Raw genomic sequence first — 7,098 nt, 5'->3', positions numbered from 1 at the left:
TGTCATTCTCCATTAAGTTTTACTAAATCGGTGTCCCATGTCAGTTTATTAAAATTGTAGAGGGATTTGACAGAACCAATTGAAAGTTCGGTACTTATATTGCACATTGTACAAAAGTTGAGGGACTTAATTGAATCAACTAAAAGTTTGAATTGCACACTGGACAAAAAATTTAGAGACTAGTAGGGCCATTATTCCTTTCGAAATGAAAAACTACATTGAACGATGTCGATCCGATATATTTTGCAAATTCTTTTCTTATCTCATTGCGACAAAGCTGGAAATCATAGTGAAATAAGACCTGCAGAGAAGCCTTCCCACAATTATTTTTGGTGCCACGACTCCAAAGTACAATTGCCGACGCGGCCGTTTTCGAATAATGTTCACAGGTAAGCAGGCTCTGCATTGAAAATAATTTAGATGGCGGGATTGGTAACAACTAAGAAGATCATTAAAATTGTCGAATAAGATTGGCTCTTATAATCCTGATTAGCCCGCAAAAGAGGAGCAACTGTTCTTAGCAAGAGCACTAATTTTTTGCTAGTGACTTACATACCAAATAGACAAACAGTGCACCAGAAAAGCTAACTTCAAAACGTACAATCTCCTTCTGATGCTCAAAATTTCCTGCCTTTGTGGTCACGAAGTTGCCCCAACGTGACTGCACAGAATGGCATTTCCAGGGGTACTTGAACGCGGAGCCCGGGAAACTTGTCTCATGGCCCGTTGAAGCCACAGATCGGCTTGCAAACACTTGAATGCTAGCCGGGCAATAGAGACCACGTCTTCCGCATCTCGAAGTCGAACTCTAGAAGGCGAGAGACGTTGATCTAGCACATCTATCAACAGTACTGGCGACTCAATAGCGGCGGATGATGAATATTCCCAAGAGTCAGGATCTCCCAAGTGCTTTCCCATGATTGTTTCTAACGCGACGACTCCAAAGCTATACACATCATATTTTTCAGTTGGTACTGTAGAATAAGCCAGCTCTGCAAGTGAAGATTTCAAAACTTGTTCATAACCTCATCAGCTACACTTAAGTCAACGACATGGATTCCTCTTCATGTGATGGGCATAGGTAAAAAATTACGAGCAAATATCTTTTTGATTAATAAATTTAGTATCGTTGAACTAGCCAGATCAATTACTGTTAAAATATGTCTCGAGTTTGAGCCCAAAACAAAAATCTAAATATTCAGAATTGGATATTTTGTGGCCATCCGAAATTGAGCAAAGCAAAAGAGACGTGAGTTTCCTAATGAAGTTGGAGTCTATGGCTTGAAATAGGAAAGTCCATCGGAAAGGCCAACGTGGACCTTGAGATAGACATTGACCCAGTCAACGATGGATCAAAGAAAAGAAGAACGTATTTCTTCCCCTTTACAAGTTGGACTCGGTGAAGAAAGAAGACAAAATAGGAAAGTCAAAAGGTGGATTTTGGTTGACCGAATTATCTAGGTTTCCAATCCCATGTTGAGTCGGCCACGTTCTGTTCTTGGGCATGCGTATATTATTGTATTATAGGAAGAGAATTGGTGCAGCGCCACTTGTGCGAGTGCTTGGTGCAGAGAGCTTTCTCGTGAATTCTGTCCGGAAGTGCCGATCTCAACGAGTGCTTGATGCGAGTTTCTCTTCATGGAATTCGTGGAATCACATCAACAACTCAAGTGTTGAAGTCAAGTAAATTCTTGTGGTTAGAATATGTATATAATTCTTTTGCGAGATTGAGAGATTATTTCGTGAGGAATTATGGGGCTAAATACTGTGTGAGTTATTGAGTGTAATTAGAGCTTGGGAAACACTTAGAGTGTTTGAGTGTGGTTGTAATCTTCGTTGTATCGCTTGATCTATAGTGGAATTCCGTGCTGCTCTCCCCATGGACTTAGGTCACTACGACCGAACCACATAAATTTGGTGTCCGATTTATTTTCTTATTCTGTCAATTTTATTGTTCGATCGCTTGGCTTCCGCAACAATTACAATGCCTTTCTTGATCCTTAATGTCATTAAAATGGAAATAAATTCTGAAGGTCATAAATACCTGGAGCGATGTAGCCAATAGTGTCAGCTACTGCAGTCCAATTTGATGAATCTGGCCTCAATAGTCGTGCGGTGCCAAAATCGGAAACCCGAGCTTCATAATCAACATCCAATAGAACATTGTTACTGGTCAAGTCTCGATGAATTCACCGAGGAAAACAATCGTGGTGCATATAGGACAATGCATCCGCAACTCTTTGAACTATGTTTACCCTTTTGTCCCAGGCAAACTCTGACGCTTTCTCATCATCATTCAAAAGTTTTCTCAAGCTTCCTCTTTGGATGTACTTGTACACCAAAAAAGAATGTTGCGCATGAGAGCAAAACCCATAAAGTTTCATGATGTGGCGACGGCGGATATTTGATAAGGCTTGAATCTCCCTCTCGAAAGATACGAAGTAGAGGAACTCCTCTTCTGGGGATGAAGAAATTTTCTTGACAGCAACAATTTGACCTGTTGGTAGTTCCGCTTTATAAACAATGCCGTATGCTCCTTCTCCCACATAGAACTTGGAGTCAAATCCTTATGTGGCCTCCAGTATTTGCTTATAGAAAGCTTTGCCATCATAACTCAAAATGCGCAAACAGTCTAAATCATTGGATCGACCAATTTTCTCTCTTGATATTCTTTCTTGGGAAAATTCCAAATAAGGGCATAAAGTGGAACATGTTACGAATAAGGGCCCGAAGTAAGGCCCACCAAGTGAGTTTGCAATAAGAACATTATCCAGTGAATCACCGCCTGATTTCACCAATGATGAAATATTCCGACCGACGAGGTCAAGGGCATTTTCATCCAAATTTTTTTTAATTTTTAATTTAATTTAATTTTTTTCTTTTTTCCTTGTCTTTCTTTTTTCCTATGCTGTCACTCTCTTGCAACTGTCCATCAGCAGGAATTCCAGGAAGCCGCAAGTATATATCAATGAAATTTTGAGCAGAACTGCAGATCTTTACACGGTCCAGAATTTTTAGAATATCTTGATAAGCCACCTAGTATAGAAGGGCATTTTATTTCATTGTACATAACAAATAAATATTCAAGATAGGAGCAACAGAGCCATTGTAGTGCTATTACTTGTTTGTTGCTCTTCAAAAGAAACAGTGAACTCTCAGGAGAAAGTACCGGGTCAAAGTCATTCCGAATTTTGAGCTGCAATGCAGGACCAAAGTTAACCCTCAAAGAAGACAATTAGAACAAAGGAGCATCTAACAGTTCATATTCCTCCAAGGTAAATTATCTAGATGATAGAGCAAATTAGGAAAAATTCACTTAAAATTAAACATTTCGGCCTTATAATCCCAGATTCACTTACATGCGCATGAACAAGATGGGGCTCGATATGCTGTTGGAACATGGGGAAGACAGTCATCATGATCTCATTCTGAGACATGAAACAGCCCACTCTGCTTTTGTCCCTTTGGACTCGAGATATCAAATGTGAATGAAACGGAGTCTTAGTCCTAACGCTACGAGCCAGATAGACACTTAATCCGGATCGAAACAATAAGTACCCGACTGAGGTGAGCCAACAACCGATCCTTAGCCGCGCTGCTCGACCCACTCGACTTCAACAACGGCTTCAATCTCTCACCCGCGCGGCAGGCCCCAACCACTTGTATATCGAGCGCCTGTAGAACCCTATCCTCCCGATCGCTCCGCTGCATCAACAGATCTCCGTCGCCTCCCCGACGAAGACGTCCGTCAGCCTCTCCGCCATCCCAATCTCCTCGGCTGCCCCCTCGAAACCCTCGAGCTTGGCCCGCACTCCACCGAGGACGCATCGATCGACGAAGGATCGCCGGGCTCGTCACGGTCCGGTCGCGTCCGGCGGTTCTCGCCGTTCTCTCCATCGCCGGAGCTAGCCATGGCGAATCTCGATCGCACCTCGCCGAATTCAGGCAAAAACCAGAAAAAAAAAAAAGAAAAAAAAAAAAAAAAATTCAAAAAGTTAAAAGACGAAAATGCCCTCATCACAAGAAAAGTCAAGCCCTTATTTGAAATAGATATAGCCACTTCAGGTTCTTATTTGACACAAAATTCACTTCCAGGCCCTTATGGAGACTAACATGCAACTTTAGGTTCTTATTTGACACAAAGTCCACTTCGTGCCCTTATTTGAGAAAATGATGGCACTTCAGGCCCTTACTTGGAATTTTCCCTTCTTTCTTTGACAACATACAAAGATCAAGAGAATGATCATGATCGAAGCAAGAAGCAGAAATTCGTTGTCCACCATCTCCATCGCCTTTCTTGCTCATAGGAGAGTTGCATTTCTGTAAACCTACAACATTCCCACAGAGCCCTTCGTTATTCTGCATTGCCTCGAATGGAGCCCCATTGAAAGCCTCGACATTTGGGAGAGGGCCTTCCAGGTTACTGTAGGATGCATTAATGGAAGTCAAGGCCAACATATCACCAAAAGCACGTGAGATGGAACCAGATAGACTATTGTGGGAGACATTCATGGTTTCGAGGACTCTCAGCTTTCTTAGCTCTTGTGGCATTTCTCCGGTCAATAGATTCTGACTCAAATCAAGAATATTCAGGAAGCGCACATTGCCTATCTCAGGAGGAATGCTTCCCTCAAGTTTATTTTGGCTCATGTTCAATCTCAACAAATTCGTGCATTGAACAAGTTGCGCAGGGATTGATCCGCTCAAATTGTTTGATCCTAGGTTGAGATGTTCCAGTTTGGATAAAAGTCCCATTTCATTTGGAACATCACCTGCGATCCGATTATTGTTTGGGATGAGATACAACAAAAATTTCAAGCTTGCCAATTCCTTTGGAATATCTCCACTCAAATTATTCAAAGACAGGTCCAATGCCCGTATCCGAGTTAGCCTTCCTAATATTGAGGATATCTCACTAGAAGTGTGGTTGTTTGATATTCTTAAGCTTGTCAAACTTCGACAATGCCCCCATTTCCAAGAAAGCTCACCGTACAAATAATTGTGGCTCAAGTCTATAAAATTCAGCTGGGGATATATTCCAAAAGCTAGCGTTATGTTCCCCGTAAGTTGGTTTCCTTCGAGCCTCACTCTTATTAATGTACTACAGTTCCTCAAGCTTTTTGGAATGAGCCCTTTGAAATGATTGCTTGCGACAGTGAACTTTTGCAATAAATTCCCCTGGCATATTTCATCTGGCAATTGCCCTTCGAGTTCATTGTAAGATAGATCAAAAGCACTCAAGCGAGTAATGTTATTAACTTCAGGAGGCAAGGAACTAGAAAAGTTGTTGTCACCAAGGCATAATATAGTTAAGTTGATCAGGCTTCCAATTGATGAAGGGATTGCACCACTCAAACCGTTAATAGACAAATCTAATAGTCTAAGAGACACCAAATTCTCTATATCTTCAGGAATCGAGCCTGAAAGATGATTGGAGTATATGTGTAAGAGATTTAGATTGCTCAAATTCTGGATAGATGATGGAATGGGACCAACCAAATTATTTACAGCTAGATCTAATACAGTAAGACTAGCGAGCTTCCCTATTTCTAAAGGTATGGATCCAGAAAATCCATTTTCCCATAAATGAAGAACCTCCAAGTTCGTCAATTCACCTATCTCTCGTGGAATGAGACCGAAAGGGTTACTTTGTGGAATGCTCAATATTGTTAAGTTGCCTAAGTTTCCCAAAATAGTAGGGATTGAACTGACCAAATTATTTTCTCCCAAATCTAGTTCACTGAGAGATACTAAATTTCCTACTTCTCGAGGGATCAGGCCGGAAATTTCATTGTGGAAGAGGTTAAGAATTGATAAACGTGTCAAGTTTCCAATAGAAGGAGGTATTGAGCCGCTGAGATCGTTACTTGATAGGCCAAGTTCAGTAAGACAAGTTAGTCTCCCAATTTATGAAGGAATGGGCCCTGAAAGTTTGTTTCCGCAAAAATAAAGAAACTTCAAACTCCTCAGGTCACTTATCACAAAAGGGATGTGTCCACTAAGATAATTTTCACGTAGGTACAAATTGCAAAGATTTTTTAGCTTGCCTATACTTGGAGGAATGTTCCCATAGAGTTCATTAAGACACAAATCAAGATATTTAAGCCTGGAAAGGTTTACCGATACTCAAGGGAATTGAACTGTAGATCGAGTTGTTGCTAACATCAAGACTGAACAAATTGGTCAAGCACGAGAAGTTGGGGCCATCTAAAGTTCCTCTCAAATTGAGATGGGAAAGATTAAGATGGGCAATGGATATGTAATCGTTGCAAGTGACTCCAACAAAGTCGCAAGACTTGTTACCGCGCCACGAAGACAAGAAGAATTGGCTATGGTATTCGATGCTAGATTTCCATGTCAGGAGTGCCTCTGTTTGTTTCGGATTGTTGGCAGCAGAAGTGAAAGTTGAACGAGCGGGAAAACCAAAGCTGAAGGCTGGTGATAATTGAATAGAGGCTTGCCAAAGATTAAGGAAGAACCCATGGTTTGGTTGTGATTAATGTTGTTGAGACTTGAGATACTTATAGACGGTACCTGGTCAATGGATGACTCGATCAACTCTAGTGGACAGATTTCTGTGTTGTTTTCCCTCTCTGCATTTTGCACGAAACGAGGATATTAGCATTAGACTAATAAATCTTTTACAAAAAGTGGGAATGACGCGTTTAAAGAACCGTGAGTTGACTAGAAAACAAAAAGTGTTGGCCGAGGTCCGCCTCTGTGGGGCCCATGTAATTTGAAAAAGAAAAAAAAACGAGACAAAAAAGAAAAAAAAACGAGACAAAAAAGAAAAGTCAAAATGAAAAGAAAGAGTGGAGCGTTCGCGCGTGGATCCCGAGAGGAGGGAGAAGAGAAAAGTGATAGAGAGCACCGAGAAGAATACGCCGAGAAGAAGAAAAGGGGCAGCGATTTTGCGGTCCGAATCGATGGCCAAATGTGATCGGAATTGACTCAAATTTCGGAATGTTGGTTGTGAGACCGAAATTTACAAGTTGATTGGTTTCATTAGTTGAAAATCTTCTCCGAATTTTTTATTGTTTTCTTTAATTGCCGTTAGGATTTCTGGTTTGATTTGTGTTAATCTATGTTCATGGTGAT

General features: G+C 41.1%; 2 pseudogenes; both read right to left on the bottom strand.

Annotated features, from left to right (window-relative positions):
- Positions 1-295: 295 nt before the first annotated feature.
- LOC115666584 (MDIS1-interacting receptor like kinase 2-like) lies at positions 296-2,669 on the bottom strand (annotated as a pseudogene).
- A 510-nt stretch (positions 2,670-3,179) lies between these two features.
- Positions 3,180-7,098, bottom strand: part of LOC130138920 (MDIS1-interacting receptor like kinase 2-like) — a 28,231-nt pseudogene continuing 24,312 nt past the window's right edge.

The sequence above is a fragment of the Syzygium oleosum genome, unplaced genomic scaffold (genome assembly GCF_021117445.2).
Source record: "Syzygium oleosum isolate NSW1041296 unplaced genomic scaffold, Sole_v2.1 Sole_v2.09, whole genome shotgun sequence".
Lineage (NCBI taxonomy): Eukaryota > Viridiplantae > Streptophyta > Magnoliopsida > Myrtales > Myrtaceae > Syzygium > Syzygium oleosum.
This window is presented reverse-complemented; position numbering and strand designations above follow the sequence as displayed.